This window comes from Eretmochelys imbricata, chromosome 2, assembly GCF_965152235.1.
Source record: "Eretmochelys imbricata isolate rEreImb1 chromosome 2, rEreImb1.hap1, whole genome shotgun sequence".
In the NCBI taxonomy this organism is placed as follows: domain Eukaryota; kingdom Metazoa; phylum Chordata; order Testudines; family Cheloniidae; genus Eretmochelys; species Eretmochelys imbricata.
In genome coordinates, this window is record NC_135573.1 from 26,286,196 (window position 1) to 26,292,195 (window position 6,000).

The following is a 6,000-nucleotide window of genomic DNA, read 5'->3' on the forward strand; positions in this document are numbered from 1 at the left end:
ACTAATGCACCAAATGGTGAGTGGACTCTTGATGTGGAGTATATATATTAAGCCATATATGCTTTCCTTACCAGTCTGTGTCAGATCAGTGTGGGTAAGTCTATCCTCTGGATTGGGGTGGACCAACTATGGCCCGTGGGCCGGATGCGGCACGCCAGCTGTTTTAATCTGGCCCTTGAGCTCCCGCTGGGGAGCAGGATCTGGGGCTTGCCCAGGCTCCTATGCGTAGGGGGAGCCAGGGGACTCCACTCTGCATGCTACCCCCACCCCAAACGCTGACCCCACAGCTCCCATTGGCCGGGAACCACAGTCAATGGGAGCTGCGGGGGTGGTGCCTGTGGATAGGGCAGCATGCAGAGCCACATGGCTGTGCCTCCACGTAGGAGCTGAAGAAGGGAAATGCTGCTGCTTGTGGGAGCTGCTTGAGACAAGCGCTGCCTGGAGCCTGCATCCCTGAGCCTCTCCCTGCGCCCCAACCCCTGCCCCAGCCCTGACCCCCCTCCCGCCCTCCGAACCCCTCAATCCCAGCCTGGAGCATCCTCCTACACCCCTAATTTCTCATCTCCAGCCCTACCCCAGAGCCTGCACTCCCAGCTGGAGCCCTCCCTCCCCCCACCCCCTGCACCTCACTCACCCACCCCAGCCCAGAGCTCCCTCCTGCACCTCGAGCTCCTCATTTCTGTCCCCACCCCAGATCCACACCCCCAACCAGAGCTTTCACCCCGTCCTGCACCCAAACCCCAATTTTGTGAGCATTCAAGGCCCATCATACAATTTCTATTCCCAGATGTGGCCCTCGGGCCAAAACATTTGCCCACCCCTCCTCTGGATCCTCAAAGGAATTTACAGAAGTTGACTGTTCTATTTTCCTTGCTGCTGATTTGGGAGAGGTCTTGCCAGGTGAGGAATGTGTACATAATTAGGACTCAGGGTCAATAGTGGGGATGGGTAGGACATGAGTGCAGAAGTTGAAAAGGCAGGACTGTGGAATCTGGGAAATCAAGAGAGAAGGAAGCCATCAACTGTGCAGCCTAATATATGTTGTGGTTCATTATTATTACTTGAGACAGCAAATGTTGATTTAAATGCTGCAGATTCCCACTAATTAGCAGGCATGCCTCCCTCCCCAATGGCTACAGCATGTGGTCAATGAGTTCTTGCCTCCAAGAGATGTTCTACACTGTAAGGCAAGAGATCTATGCTAAAGATAAACACAAAGAGAAGTTGAAATGTACCAGACACCAATGGCAGATCCCTTCTACACCTACATATTATGGTAAACATTTGAAATATGTGTCCCAGAATGATCCTCACATTCCAGAAGCATTGCAGTCTCCAGGGCAGCAGACATGCTATCATGCCCTCAGACTCCCACCAATCTGTTCAGCAGCATCGGGAGGGGGGGCAGGGGGGGAAGAGAGGAGGAAAAGGAGGAGGGAGGGAATCAAACCCACAAAACATTAAAAAATTCTGCAGTGCTGTTGAGTGGCTTAGAGACGCACTAATTATACAACACTGTCATTGCATTACTGCTTCTCGCAGTATCCGCATCTGTGCTGCACTAAACTCCACTCATCATATTTCACTCAGGTTCTTTTCCTCACTGACAGACATGTACAGTACACAGGATGGGACATATTAAAGTGCTATAGCAGTAATAAAAATTTAAAAAGGATAAAGGATCTGAACACAACAGAGTGAGCTGTAGCCCTGTCTCTCCTGCCAGGGGGAATAACCTAGAGCTAGCAAATTTTGTCTTTCTCAGTGGCACATGCTCGCTAGAACTACTTACAGCCCATTCTCACCCCGACAAAACCAAAATACAAGAGCTCAACCACAAGGTATGGGCTTGATGAGGGAATTTCCGGGTGAGTTTATTTTGCCTACGTTGTACAGGAGGTCAGAGTAGATGATCACAATGGTCCCATCTGGTCTTAAAACCTATGAATCTATTAAAAACTTGCCTCCATTTGCAGCTACCTGAGATTTTCTTCTAAGGAAAACAACTTTGTTCAGGAAAAATGCAAACCCTCTGTGGTCCCTTAGACTGTGAACTCTTTGGGTCAGGCACACTCTTTTAATTATGTGTGTACAGTGTCTAGTATGATCCCTAGGTGCTATCACACTATAAATAGTAAATAATGATAGCAATAACAAACTATGTGTATGTGTGTTATTGTTTAGTGACTCTAAGTGTTAATATCTAAGTGTGTCTCTGCAGACAGACACACAAATTATTTAATACCTAGAAATAAGAGTGAATTTATATTTTTGTCCATCCAATCCTGAACACCCAAAAATTACTCCCATAATTATGGCCAGCCTCATAATCCTCCTCCATTTCTTCCTCCTCAGCTTCTTCCTTCCTGCCCACTCTGCTTTGCAGCTGGCTGCTGTGCCCTAGAACTGTTCAGTGTCAAAAAAATAGAGAGAGAAAAAGATGTTCATGTGAAATGAGCGAGGTAGAGTTCTGTTTTCCAGTGCAGCGAATTACATTTTATGGATCCAGTGCTTCATTTTCTGTTTCTTTATGTTAACTTTACAACTAATGCAATGCTGTAACACGCAGTATGCACCACAGAGCTAATGGGGCAATAAAGCAACAGCAGTTATTCACATGCTTAAGTCCATCCCTGTTCCGCAAAGCACTTAAGCTCACTGGGCCAGATCCTCAAAGGTACTTAGGTGCCTAACTCATGGGAGTTCAGTGCCTAAGTACCTTGGAGGATCTGGGCCATTGACCTCAATGGAACTCAAACACATACCTGAAGTACGCCTGTGCTTTGCTAAATATGGACTGCTAATTCAGAGGCCTATAAGCATAACTGCTTAACAGGACAGTTAACTATTTTCACCATACTTGTGCGGCACAAGATAGCTAACATAGTACTGTCAACAATGTAACAAACAAGAACAAACTAATTAGAAAAGTTTTCCAGTTAATTATTGTGGCAGAGAATGGTTCCTAAGACAATACTTTCAATTACTATGAAGTTACAGCAGTGATATAGCAACCGGTAGGACACTCTAACTGCACTTGCTTATGTTGTCTGGATATGACACTTGATACTTACGTACAATCTAAACACACAGGGCCAGATTGTCAGCTGGTATAAATCAGATGATGATCCCATGTCAATTTACACTGGTTAAAGATCTGGCCCACAGCTACTTTAGTAGGGTAGGAATGATGATAAACTCTATATGTGCATTTACTTTTCAATGGTGAACCAAACATAGTCCAACAATGTGGTGCACATGGAGTGTAAGCAATGAAAATATTGTACTATAGACTTACCTCTAAATCTGTGGTCCCGAAAGTGCAACTTTCTCAGTCTCTGCCACACATTTTACAAATTTTGGGAGCAGAAGAGCAGCTTTCAGAGCTCCCAGTGAGTGCGAGTTTGCTCCACACACTTTCGTTGACACCTACCTCCTGGTGCATATGTAACGCCGACATACCCTGGTTGTCGGCAGGCGGGATCGAACTTGGGACCTTTGGAGGTTAGTGCATGAGCCTTTACTGCATGAGCTCAAAACCAAGTGCCTCTTAGCTAAGGCTGTAGAGCAGACTCATTTAACTCTCTCTCTTTAAGTAGTCTCCGTGCCACTAGATGGGACAGAGCACCACACCCAGGAAGTGTGGGGGTTACATACGTCCCCTAGCTGAGGAAGCATGTCCCGAGCTTCAGAGACTTCCCAGCTGAAATCCCGGATAAGCCCCCACCTGTAACACTGACAAAGCCTGGTCAAACCTGGGACCTCTGGAGCTTAATGCACGAGCCTCTACTGCAGGAGCTAAAAGCCAACGGGCTCTTAACTAAGGCAGTAGAGCCGGCTCATTTAACTCTCTTTCTTTAAGTGGTCTCGGTGCCACTAGCTGGGACAGAACCAGGGCCGGCTCCAGGCACCAGCTTGCCAAGCAGGTGCTTGGGGCGGCATTCAGAATGGGGAGGCAGTCCGTGTCCCGTGGCGGCAATTCAGCAGCAGCTCCGCCGCTCTTCCCACCACAGCGGCTTTTGGGTGGCAGCAATTCAGCGGTGACTGCTTGGGGCGGCAAAACTGGTCGAGCCGACCCTGGACAGAACACCGCACCCAGGAGGTGTGTGAGTTACGCATGTAACCGCCATCATACATGCTGGCTTGGCAAGCTGATCAATACTGGAAATAGTCGACACATACGCAGATTGTTCCATGATTTCCAGTCGTTTCCTGGTCTCTCTCCCTCCCCAGAGCATCCAAAAAGCCATTTTATGTGTTTAGTGTTGTAACAAGGAAACACTAGGATAGCTCCCAAATTTCACTGAAGAGGAAAATGTTATGAAACTTCAGAAAATGTTATCAGAGATATTACAGACTATATCAGACTGATGTGTGCTGTCACTGTTTGGTCAGACAAGTTACTGTACAACTGTGCTAGCGTGAATTTCCACAATACAGTGGTCTTAGGATGGCAAACCACTTCTCACCATTTCTCACCTCCTTGGCCCTTGGGTAACTAGCTTGGTTCATCTTGGTTAATTTCACTATCCTCCACTATTGCGAGAGTCCCTGTTGGTGTGGCTCTATGCATGACACCAGTATAGTTCCTGATGATCTCCTGAGCTCCTGAGCTCCACAATGCTGAAACAAAGCTCCTACACATCTCCTGAGCCCCATGGGATCAGAACAGTATAGACGCATAGGCGCGTCACTATTAGTGAAACGTATATACGTACCGCGGCTCTGCCCCTGCACACTTTACACACCTATAGCAGCCCTCCCTAGTGTCTTCATGGTTTGTAAGGTATGCTGCAGCTGGCCCAGGGCCTCCTACATACCTGAGAGCTCAGTTTGTAGTTTGTAGTCACCCATCCCGCCATAACTCCTTCAGGCCAATTGTACAACAGCTGCAAGGACTGAGCGAAGGTTTCCTGTTGACCTCTTCCATCAGTCCCCGTGCACTTTGCAAAGCATGCAGGAGCCCTCCATATACAAACTACACAGCACCTCAGCCAATGCCACCTTTCCGAAGACTTTCTAGACCACAGCTAAGTTGGCAGTGCCCCCAAGAGCAGCAGCCCCTCTATGTGCCCCCCGCTATGCATGCGCAATGTTAAAAATTTACTGCATGAGCAAGTCTCAACAGCTCTTAACTCTGGCAAATCAAAACCGGTTGTAACCAGACCACTCAAAGACACTTCTACTCAATGAGGGCTGTCTCTATGCCAAATGCATTCTTTCCACACCTCAGCTGCTTTGGCATTAAAGCTGCTTAAAAATAAATAGGTTGCAACAATTTTTTTATAATAAAAAAAAATCATTTTCTTCATACTCAGAAATGGCTGAAATGATTTTTCTCCAGCTTTCAAACAAAAACTCAGATTCAGGCAGAGATCAGGAAAATTTTAGCTTGATAGGTGAATATTTCAAGTTATAAGGGACAGGAAGTTGGGGTTTAGAATGGAAATGTTTAGGCAACCTTAACTATAGAGGTTGTTACCACTCCTGGTAATCTAATCTATCTATCTATTACAGTGAAATATGCTTTAAGCAATGTGTGTGTAAATATCTAGCCATTTTGGCTGAAAACTTATTCTGTACAGATAACATGGCAAGAAGAAAGATACACACTCCATGTAGGGTCTGGTTATGAGATTGCACTTACATCAGGGGTAATGCCACTGAAGTCAATGGGCTAATGTCAGTTTAAGCTCAACATCAGACTTATAACATGTAAATGACTGTTTTCCCCTCATTTTGCTCTTTAATGGCAATTTTGCATCTCTGGGTTCAATATGCATATAAACAAGTTGCAAAAACAGCACGCAACTAAACCAAATGAACCCCTGAGGTCTGATCAGCAGCAGCTCAGGATTTATCATCCTGTTTTAAATTGGAACTGGGAGCACAGCATAGTCATTTTATTGATTGGATTAGAGGAAAATTGAGCTGGCTGATCTGTATGATGACATTATTGAGTTGTAGTTGCAGCTTTGACAGAAACCAAAGAGTTTTTTA